At 38.5% G+C, this 12,484-nt stretch overlaps 1 pseudogene; it reads left to right on the top strand.

Moving 5' to 3' along the window:
• Window positions 1–1,328: 1,328 nt before the first annotated feature.
• Window positions 1,329–2,027, top strand: LOC149382862 (secreted RxLR effector protein 161 pseudogene; annotated as a pseudogene).
• Window positions 2,028–12,484: the final 10,457 nt, after the last annotated feature.

Raw genomic sequence — 12,484 nt, 5'->3', positions numbered from 1 at the left:
GGCAAGGCCTTATAAGCCTAATGAAAAGAAACTGGACTCAAAGACTGTGAGCTGCTATTTTGTTGGATACGCTGAGAGATCCCGAGGGTACAAGTTTTATGATCCCACAATTAGGTCAATTTTCGAGACAGGAAATGCTCAATTCTTTGAGGATGTCGAGTTTGCAGGGGGAGATACGGTAAGAAAATTTGTCTTGGAAGAGAAATATGTTAATATTCCCATTGGTGGTATTGACAATGATCATGACTTAACTCCTGACATTGTTCAAGACCCAATTCAAGACAATATTAGAGAGCCCCTTGCTCAAAGCCAGAAGAACAAACTCTACCACCTCAAGAACATATGCCATTAAGAAGATCCACCAGAGAAAGAAGAAGTGCAATACCAGATGATTATGTTGTATTTCTTCAAGAACAGAGGATGACATTGGAGTGAACGAAGATGATCCTATCAACTTCCTTCAAGCCATGAAAAGTTCTGATTCTCAAATGTGGATCGATGCCATGAATGAAGAGATGAAATCTATGAAGGATAATGACGTTTGGGACCTTGTACCATTACCAGAAGGTGCGAAACTCATTGGTTGCAAATCGATATTTAAGACCAAAAGGGATTCGAAAGGTGATGTGGAAAGGTACAAAGTTCGTCTTGTTGCAAAAGGTTTCACACAGAAAGAAGGCATCGACTATAAAGAGACTTTCTCTCCGGTTTCCACGAAAGACTCTTTTAGAATTATAATGGCATTAGTGGCGCATTTTGATCTTGAGTTACATCAGATGGATGTGAAGACTGCGTTCCTTAATGGTGACATCGAGGAAACAATCTATATGGTGCAACCAGAAAATTATGTGTCCAAAGACGCAAATGATTTGGTCTGCAAACTTAAAAAATCCATCTATGGACTCAAACAAGCATCTCGACAATGGTATTTCAAATTTCACCAAGTGATTATTTCGTTCGGTTTTGAAATGAATTTGGTGGATGAATGTATATACCATAAGTTCTGTGGGAGTAAGTGTATTTTTCTGGTTTTATATGTTGATGACATTTTGCTTGCCAGCAACGATATAGGCTTATTGCACGAAACCAAGAGATTTCTAGCTAAGAATTTTGAGATGAAAGATCTTGGTGACGCCTCTTTTGTATTAGGAATCCAGATATCTCGAGATCGCTCTCGGGGGATTCTTGGATTATCACAAAAGAGCTATATCGAAAAGGTTCTAAAAAGATATGGCATGCAGGAATGTAAACCAGGTGATACTCCTGTGGCTAAGGGAGACAAATTCAGTCTCAATCAGTGCCCTAAGAATGATTTTGAAGAAAAGGAAATGCAGACGATTCCCTACGCTTCGGCAGTAGGAAGTCTAATGTATGCTCAGGTTTGTACGCGTCCGGATATTGCGTACATTACGGGGATGTTAGGCAGATATTTAAGCAACCCAGGGATGGACCATTGGAAAGCAGCTAAACGGGTCCTGCGGTACTTACAAAGAACAAAAGACTACATTCTCACATATCGGAGGTCAGATCAGATCGAGATCATCGGGTATACTGACTCTGATTTTGCTGGATGCCAAGACAGTATGAAATCTACATCAGGCTATATTTATTTGTTGGCTGGAGGTGCTATCTCCTGGAAGAGTGCTAAACAGTCTCTTATAGCTTCTTCTACCATGGCAGCAGAATTTGTAGCTTGTTATGAGGCGTCCAATCAGGGGATATGGTTGCGGAATTTTGTCACTGGGCTGCGCATAATAGATGGTGTTGATAGACCACTCAAGTTATATTGTGACAACAAATCCGCTGTACTATACTCCAACAACAACAGGAGCTCCACGAAGTGGAAACACATCGACATCAAGTTTCTGGTTGTGAAAGTAAGAATTCAGAGTAGACAGTTGTCTATCGAGCACATCGGAACAAACTCCATGATTGCGGATCCGCTTACTAAGGGACTACCACCCAAAGTGTTTCACGAGCACACTGCTCATATGGGTGTTATTTCAGCTCAGGATATTCAGTTCTAGTGGGAGTTTGTTGTTTTGCTATTTTTAGTGCTTTTATGTTATAGACATATTTGGTTTTATTTATGATTATTGAGGTTTTCTGCAGAAATTAAGTTTTGGTTTATTTAGACTCTGTTTTTCTAGTATATGGTTTGATCTCACTAAGGTTTAAGGAGGACCAAATGGAAATAGACATGTTGAGGTCACATAACATGAAATTTCCATACTACACATCCACTTCATGATCCATGTCGTTCAGTTGTATCGATATACGTGACCATTGATGGGTATAACTACGATAGATGTAGCGAATGTCGCTTTGATCCTATGTAGATATGGTTGATGGACCGGATTGGTTATGAGATACATTTTGGTAATGACAGTAAAGTTGAGCTCTTTCGGTTATTTTTGCGATACATAATTATAAGGTTAAACATATAGCCCAAGTGGGAGATTGTTGGATCTTTGATCCAATATGTTGGATCTTTAATCCAACGTTGGGTTTATATGTTAAATAATTATGTGTTGTAAACTGTTAATAAAGATGGCCCGTTAAAAGTGATCTAATTTGGTGTACGGTTATTGAGCTTTAATGTATCTAACAGGTTGTGGGCCTTTAATGTGTAGACTCATTATGGGATTCTATTTCAGTGATGGGTTGAAATAGGAAGCCCACTAGGGTAACCTAGGGTTTCTCTATAAATACGGCTGGTCCCCAGGTCACACGTAACATTCTGGTCATTCCTGATATCCCGTCTTCGGAGTGAGCCAAAGAGAACTAAAGGGACTCTCAAAGAAATACGTGTTGATCTGGAAGACCAACCGTCATGGATTCATCAGGTACGCTTTCGCTATTGATTTAGGTTTTCTTAATTATTCAACATGATTCGGTCATGGAATTAGGTGATGGTTTTCACCCGTGATATTCGGTTCTAACATATATTACTATTCTTTGCGAGTTTTGTTTCTCATATTTTCACACGTACATGGTCAATTGATTCATATTAAAGTTTAATTGTTTATTGTTAACACGTGATCATGTATTAATTTTCTGGACAATCCGAATGTGGGTTTGCATGAGATACGAAATTCACAGTATACAAACACTTGTATACTGTTCCGACAATTTTTAGTGATAGAAATGACTTTTCTTTTCTTTTCGAAACCCTTATTTTCTTGTCTTATTCAAAATTTATTGGGTTAATGAATAACGTATTGCAGAGAATAACCTTTCTTCTCTGATTTTCAAGTTATTCTCATTAACTGAGAACCTCCATACTATGAGTTCATGACCGGTATAAATATTGTTACGTTGATTTCGTGTATCTAACTAATCTTTCTAACCAAGTACTTAACAACTTTACAACTGATTATTGACTGGCTGACGTGGCATCTGGCTTGGACTGATTTCTAACGATTATAGACTAATCAGATGGTCGTATATATGTTACATATATTATAGTGTATATATATACGTGGAAACGTATAGACAATTTGCAAATAATTTAATTCAATATTTGATGAAAATGAAAATACAAAATTGTAAACATAGTAATAATATAAGAAGAATACAAATAATCATAAACCTCAAAGGTAACAGAAAATCAGAAAATAAACAAAAGAAAGCGTCGAGGCTTGGGCTGTTTTTTTGAAGCTTAGTTTCACTCCCTCACAGAGTGGTAAATTCGATGGGTAAAAGCCTCTTAAGATGTATGAGGACTTTTTATAAGGACAGAGTGAGTTTCTCACTTATGTACGTAGGACTTTTATTGCACTTTCATTTTTTGCATTTAATTTCACTTCATCAATCTGTGGATATTGTTCACTAAATCTTTGAGTATCAGTTTGTCATTAGCCTAGTTTTAACATATAAATAATTCTATACCATTCATAACGAAGAATAGAAATACGCTAGGTTTTAGAGTGGACTCGAATAATTGTTACCACTCAGTCAAGGTTTAAAATTTTGGAAAATTGCGCGAAAATTACGCCGAAATTACGGTAATTTGAGAAGCCCGACATATTTACGACCATGTGTGCATTTCGTTTTCGTCATTTTGTGTCGCGGGTATTGTGTTGAAATTTTCATGTTGTTGCGTCCATTAATCTCGTTTAGCCCATGGTATAAAACACACAAAAACGTATCATTTTCGTCGCATTTCACGCCGCAATTTCGGTCGCGTCGTCCAAAGCCGACCAAGCTAGTGCAAATTCAACAATATTTCAAAAAATTGTGTGGAAAATACGTTTATTTGTGTTTTTCAGCATATAAAGTATAAATTTTAGGGGTTTTTAATTGGATGTTGTTTGTACTTATTTCATATTGAATATATTATTGTTTTAACATTTTTGGAGAGGTTACAAATTTTAAATTGATGTTAATTATTAGAAAATTATAGGTATATATATATATATGTATGTATTGTAAACAAGTTTTTGAAAATATGAAAAATGAGAAATTGTTAGTGAATTAATTCATATTTGGGGTAGTCCATGAAATTATGATGTGCTTAGAACTTATCATGTGTGTTTCTCATATTATGCTTGACTTCGATATTTTCAACTTATTATGTGTGTTATTATAGACATTTGTAATTTAGTAGGTCATTTCAAACATCACGTTTTGGATATAGCCAATGCTTGGAAACTTATTAAAAAAATAGTCAAACGGATGTGATGGCACTTTAATAAGCCATTTGAATTTTATATTTTGTCCCTCGTTTAAAATCAGTTTTTTTTTTCTAAGTTCGTCACTCTTTCTCTCTCTCTCTCTCTCATACAGTTTTTTTTTTCTCTCATCAAAACTTCAAAAATCCACATCTTCCTCATATCAACTCGAAATTGAGTGATTCCAAATCTTATGGATTTATAGCAAGGAGAGATTCAAAAATACATAATTGGTTGGATGAACGGTCTTGTCTACAACTGTAGAATACCGCCAGAGTCCACCAATTGTACGTTTTCCGTTCACCGGTGAGAGGTGGTTTTTGATCCGCATTTTCAAGACCAATGCATAATAAAACTTTAGGTTCATTATCATCGTCTATTCTTCTCAATGATACTCCAAGCTTCTTCTATGAAAAACTATAAATTTATGTATTTTTTTTTTTTTTTGGGAAATAATTGGAATTTCTGGAATTTTTTTTGGGAATAAATGAAATTTAATGAAGATTAGTCTGGGTTTTTGGGTTTACAGAGAAAAGCTAAAAGAAATGAAATTTTAAAAAATTTATTTTTAATTAAGAAAGTATGTTGAAATTTTTCTAGAAATTCGAAGCCGATAACACTTGTCATTAATTTTCGAATTTTTAAAATTATTTGCATTTATTTTTGTTAATTATAGCATGTTTAATATGAGGATATTTAAGTTAAACATAATTTTCATTGACTATTTTTCTAAACGTTTGCAAACGTTGGCTACATCCTAATTTTATAATTTATTTTTTACTACAAATCTACAACACCATTTATTATAGGGTAATTAAGCTAAATGGCCTCTCGAAAATAAGCAATTTATTTTTAGCCCACATTTAGTTAATTAATGGTAAATAGCCATTGGGATTTATTTACGGTCAAAATGGGACGGGATTGCCCTTTGTTATTCCCGCCCATTTTGTGATCACGGTTATTAAATATCATCAGCTCAAATATTTGGTCATTAATGATGGCGAAAATCGAGGAAGGTCATTATAACCGTATCTCTGCATTCACACGCTATTTACTGCTTTTCAGAAAAAAAAAAAAAAAAAAAAAAAAAAAAGGATTTGGCCGCTATCAATGGCCGAGCCCGAGCACCCCCCTCCTCTCTCTCATCGTCATCGTCTCCTTCATCTCCTTCTCCTATCTTCTTTTTCATTCCTTGCGCGCCATCAATGGCCGAGACCGAGCACCACCCGCGCGTGTTCCAGCCGAGAAGACGAGGACAGCCACGAGCCACCGAGGATGCCGGACCGAGAGGAGACACCGGGAAACGACGCAGAGAGCACCGGAGAGTTGATTTCACAGCCATAAAGGTGATAAATCTTCATCTCCAAATCTTCTTCATGTGTGAAATGGTTCTGGTCGTGCGTGCGTGTGAAATGGTTCTCCCCGCCTCCAAGCTTCGCGAGACGCAGCACCTCCTTCAGGCCGCCGCCACCACTTCTAATCACGACCACCACCACATCACCACCGCCGTCAAGCGTCACTTCGTTCTCCTCTCCGCGATCTGCGTCCAAGGTCCCGATCGGAATCATGGACACCGCGAAGAACAGTTTTTTTTTGTTGCTCACATTAATAGTATGTTCGTGTAAATAGAAAACATATATACAGTATATTCGTGTAAATAAGAAGCATATTTACAGTATATTCATTGTAAATACAAAAACATATTTACAGTATATTCATTGTAAATACAAAGCATATTTACAGTATATTCGTGTAAATAAACTGGAAAAAATTCTGGAAATATTTTGGACGTTGTAAAATTATGAATATATGGAAAACAAAATAATATCAATAAATGAAGAATATTTTACAAATCCACACGTCCAAAAATTCAAAAAACCAGGTTAACTACTTTCCTAATCGGTTTGATTCAAAATTTAAAAAAAAAAAACTGCCTAAATGAAACAAATTAGTTAAGTCAACGCTGAAATTTCTCCATACACGTCCAAAAATTCAAATACTTGCCGAATTCATTTTCAAATTTTAAACAAAAAAACTGCCTAAAAAAAGAAGTTACTAATCCGAGTATACATGGGCAAATCTGTAAAAAAATCCTTCATAAATGTGCAGCCACGTAAGCAACTAGGCTATTTACGGATTATTAACAAAACGTTGGCCAAAAATAAATTGCTACACATTCCGTGGCTTAAGCAGCCAATTATTTGTTTATTATATGTATTTGACTTTGAAATTTGAACTTATTATGTTTGTGTATTATGTATGGTTACAATTGAAACTTATCATGTATGTATAGAACTTCTTATGTGTGTATGAAACTTATTTTTTATATTTGAAATTGTGCCGCATTATTTTCGTCGCAATTTCAGTGTTTTACCGAAATTTTTGTCAGCCACCGCAATTTCCGTCGATATAATATTGTTAAATTTCCTTATCGAAATAAATTAAATTAACTATTTGAGTTAATTTAATTTATTTTTATCTGACCGAAATAAATTAAATTAATTGTTTGAGTTAATTTAATTTACTTCGGGCTCGATGACTATTTTCTTAATAAAATGAAACTTTGTCAAAAAAGAAATTTAAAAAAATAGAGGATTGATTAATTGTAAAAAATTTATTATTTCCGTCGTAATTTTCATCGACTACCATAATTTTCGCTTTTTCGGAACATCGGCACAAAATCGACAACCGGCAGTTCAAGCTTTTGCACTCAGCTAATCAATAAAAATATATTCTCTTTACTTTTATTATTTCCAACGGTATTAGTTTAATAGAAAATATTATTAGGGATTATTTCTATTCTATGACTATTACAATTGTTTTGGACCAAAATCAAATAAGTCAAATTTAATCCTAAAATATGACTACCTATTTTCTTTAATTACAAAAATAACCCCACTTTTATTGACATTTTGTTTTATTTTTTATTTTAGTATTTGACTTTTATTTAGTCAGACTTCTCTCTCTCTCTTCCTCTCTCTCTCTCTCTCTCTCGTGTTTACATATTTTCCTCTGTTTTCATGTTCGTCTCTCTCGCTCTCTCAACTCTGTCTCATCTCGTGTCTCTGTTTATCATCTTCAACTCGTTTTTCAGTGGGTTCATGCTCGTGGAAAGAAGGTTTGTTATCATTTTCGTTCATCTATACCACTTTGATTGAGGAAAAGCTTTGTCATGAAAAAAAGTTCGTCACTTTGATTAGGGTTTAATGGTTTTCATGAAAAAAAAACGTTTTTGTGGTCTTTGAAGTTAAAAAAACAATGAAAGAACGAGCTTTGGAAGCACAAAAAATCTGGAAAAATTTCTGGGAATCGTTGAAGATTTATTGACATTGTTGCATTTTTATTGACATTAATGTCGATAAATCTTCAACGTTCTGGAAAATTTCTTTGAAGATTTATTGACAACAATGTCAATAAAAATGCAATTTTATTGACATCAATGTCAATAAATCTTCACAGTTTTTTAATTTTTTTTGTTATGATTTTAAATGTTTATAAAGGAATTTTAAACGTTTAATATATGAAATTAACATCCCTATTACACTCTTTTTATGCAGTAATGGGTGATATTTTAGTGTATGTCAAGCATAGTGGTACATGGGTTAAACCATGTGTATACAATGAGCACTAGGACAAACACTAGGACAAAAGACGTTATCCGGTGCGACGAATGTCGCACCTAATGGCTCAAATGTCGCACCTAATGGTTTATTAGGTGCGACAATAGGTGCGACACTGTCGCACCTGATAACCCGTCGCAGAAGGTATTGGGTGCGACATGTCGCACCTAATAGGTACCCCATTAGGTGCGACATTTTCAGGTGCGACTAATCGCACCTAATGCCCAAGTTATTTTCCTGCCAAATTTTATAGAATTGGCGGGTAATGGCATATCGGGTGCGACATGTCGCACCTGAAAGTTTTCGCGCCATGGTATTCGGTGCGACAATGTCGCACCCAATACGTTTGTTTAATTAAAAAAAATACAAAATTAAAAAAAGTAAATTAACAAAATAATATTAATTAAACAAAATTCTAAATGAATTAGAAATAATATTCTAAAAATAGAATTCTTAATTAAAAATACAAATTCTTTACAAAAAACGTAAAAAATGAATTCCTATTTTTTTTTCTTATAAAACTTATCGATAGTAGAATTTCCTCTGCCGAATAAGTTGCCAGAACTTCGAGAACCGCTTCCTCGTCCTCGTCCACCGCTGCCTGACGCGCTGCCGCTCGTTCCGCCGCTTCCGTAAGGACGATCTCGCAAGTAATCCATAGAACCTGGCGTGGAACCTGGCGTGGAACCTGGCGTCTGCTGATCCGTCCCACCTGGTTGCGATGCAGGCGGAGGTTGAGGAGTCGTGGGAGGCTGGTTGTGCTGCTGGCTGAGGAAGGCGATCTGTTGCCGCATCAGTTGCAGCTCAGCTTGTTGGGCATCCATCTGCGCTCGCATCTCGGCAACCAATGGATCGGTCTGAGATGACGAACTTGACGAGCCTCCATCTAGCGTTTGGGCAACACCCAACGATGACCTTGGGATCGAAGGCCCTAAACCGACTTCCCAGTCTCTGCGCACTCCCAAAACATCGCGCATCGCGTACATCTCCGCATCTTCTTGGGAGATCACGATGTTTTGCTCCTCCGCTTGCCGCAAAATATCTATCGTCTGGGCGGTGACTTGATCCTTCAAAATAAAACCACAAAAAACTTATAAGATAAGAAGAAATAAAGTAATTAAATATAGTAAATAAAAAAAATTAACTTACGTATTGCGTCTTCGCGAAGTCCGTCGTCCACGATCCCTTAGCGTCCTGGTGTTTTTCTAACCATATCGCTAAAGCCGAGCCTATACTCCCATCTTCTCTTCGCTGTAATTTTTCAACATTAAAATATAAATCACATATATATTACATATTAATTTTAAGAGACTTACGTTCCTCGAGCGATGACCAAAAAAACTAAGCGAGCCTTGCCTCGCCTTCGTCTTCTTCATCTTCGAATTTTCCCGGTTGCGGAGAGATTTCGCCTGCAAGACATAAATACGTGAAGTTTAATTTTAAGAAATTCGAATAATCATCGGAAGTTCAACTCATACCTTATGCTCTGGCGAGTCGAACACCTCTATTGCTTTCAACCAGGCTTCCTGGTTGTAGCCATCGGGAGTTTCACTTTTAGCGAGGTCCTTACTCCCGCAAAATGTTTTGAAGAAGAGCTGCGACAACCTCGACTTCTGGCCACGACGCATCCTCTTCGCATCGCGAATGATAGCCATATCAATCTCGTTGCGAATAGGATCTGCAGGCACAAGCTCGCCACTCTCGGGATGTGCATAAACGAAGTTATACTCGTTATGAATCGAGTTCATAAGAGCCGCCACACTCTGCGCAGGCACATGATTCCAGTCTGGGAGGTCGACTGGAATGGTACTCTTGATCAGGTTTCCTAATCGGTTTTGGAACGTCCCGATCAACGGATTTTGCTCCCTGACGTCTTGGTAGAACGCCTGCGCATTCTGATCGTAGCGAACTGTGTTCGCTCCAGGGGTCCCAACACGAGCTCTCGCAGAAACGACGCCAGTCGTTGGTCCCCGCTTCTTCCTCGGCATCTGCGGGGGGTCATGCTCTCCTCCTGATGGGTCCTGACCTGAAGTAGACATCCTGCAAAATGAATTGTAGTTAGTATTTTTAATTACTATGTAATTACTATTCGACGACTACGGTTATTACATGGTGTTAGTCATTCATCGTTGTCACTCGATGTAATGTTACTATTTTTATATATATTACTAATTAATCTAACTAAACATATTACTAATTAATTAATTAATTAAACGTGTTAACACCTAATCAAAGTTATATTTTCATATATATTACTAATTAATCTATATGAAATAATCTAAAAATATTAAATAATCTATAAATATTAATAATTACAAATAACTAACGTTTTTCCGAGGCGACGACGAGGCACTGAGACGACGGGGCTGCGAGACAACGGGGCTGCGGCGACGGGGCTGGTCGCGCCGGGGACGAGCGTTCAAAGAAACCACCGAAGCTGAAACATTTCAAAGAAGAAAATTTTTAAACAACCATTACGTTCAAATAAACCACCGAAGCTGAAACATTTCAAAACCACCATTCTAAAATATTTCATGTTAAAACAACCATTTCGTTCAAAATTACCTAAGAAACGAGTGTAAAATCGGATAACCATTTTTCAAAATCGTAGAAACAATTTTCGAAATCAAAGAAACCAATTTTTTTTTATAAGGAAAACTAAGAAACCCTAAATGGCGCGACGTACCTGGAGGACGGCGAGCTTCACGGCGTCGCGGGCTTCACGGCGTGGCGGGCTAGAGGCGGGGATGGTCGCGCCGGGGACGAGCGTCGGAGAGAGAGTCGGGCCTGGTCGGAGAGAGACAGAGTGAGATTGACGGAGAGAGAGTGAGACAGAGAGAGAGAGGGAGAGAGTGAGGCGTACCTGGAGGACGGCGAGCTTCACGGCGTGGCGGGCTGGAGGCGGGCTGGTCGCGCCGGGACGAGCGTCGGGCTGGAGGCGGGGCTGGTGGCGCCAGGGACGAGCGTCGGGCGCTGGAGGCGGGGCTGGTGGCGCCGGGGACGAGCGTCGGGCTGGAGGCGGGGCTGGTGGCGCCGGGGACGAGCGTCGGAGAGAGAGAGAGAGAAGACAGAGTTAGAGAGTGAGAGAGTGAGGTTGGGCGAAGAAGAAGACGCTCGGGTATATAAATACCCTAAAACTATTAGGTGCGACATTGTCGCACCTAATAGTCATAAGTGTCGCACCTAATATGACTTTTAGGTGCGACACTGTCGCACCCAATGTGAAATTCCAGAACCCAAAACATTCGGGGGGAACTTCTGACCGTTTTAAATTTTTTAACCCATTAGGTGCGACATATGTCGCACCTAATACCATTGGGTGCGACTGGTGTCGCACCTAATAGTATCCGGTGCGACAATTTCATATCAGGTGCGACAACGTCGCACCGGATAGCCATAAACATCAGCGAAATTTTTAGGCGCATGGAAGACTATCAGGTGCGACATGTCGCACCTAATATGTTCTTAGGTGCGACATTTAGGTGCGACATGTCGCACCTAATACCCTTCCGCACCCAATATGTTAATTTGTAGTAGTGGAGGGTGCATCGTTTGTACTTGTGCTTTCAGATGGTTTTGAGTACAACCATCTCATGGACGCCTTGTATGCTGAGATGGGGCTCTTACCGTCCACTCATTCCATTGTGGTCAAATATGAGACACCATTTTCGGCATTGCCAATAAAGATTACAAACGATAGCCACGTCAAAAGTTACTTGTATTTGAGGAGCCGAGACCTTTCCATGTCAAATTATCATCTTGTTATTGAGATAGTTAAGCTAACGCCTGATGAGGCAGCAAATCAGTAGTCCTCGTCTCGCCTAGAATCAAGTCCAATGAAGGGGGGAGTCTAGATTTGAAGAGTTTGCATCTCCGTCCACACTTGGATTGGAAGAATACACATTTGAACAGCCGCGTGCGTTGGCATCACAGCCCCCTTCTCCGCCACAGAGACCGTCTCAGCCAACTCCACCGACACATAAACCATCTCCACAACGACCTCATTCCTCTACACAAGGACCCTCTCAACCCACTCCCTTGACACAACGACCTCCACAGCCCCCTACCAAACCGTCCAGGATTGGGCGTGAGCACATTGGGGAGAATGAAGTGATGGATTTGAACTCGCCTATAAGAGTCGAGCTAGGAGCGCTATATGCTACCAAACATGCCTTGAAGAAGCATTTGAAC

This window comes from Urtica dioica, chromosome 10, assembly GCF_054948205.1.
Source record: "Urtica dioica subsp. dioica isolate 48M chromosome 10, U.dioica_male_clone48M_v1_H2, whole genome shotgun sequence".
Lineage (NCBI taxonomy): Eukaryota > Viridiplantae > Streptophyta > Magnoliopsida > Rosales > Urticaceae > Urtica > Urtica dioica.
This window is presented reverse-complemented; position numbering and strand designations above follow the sequence as displayed.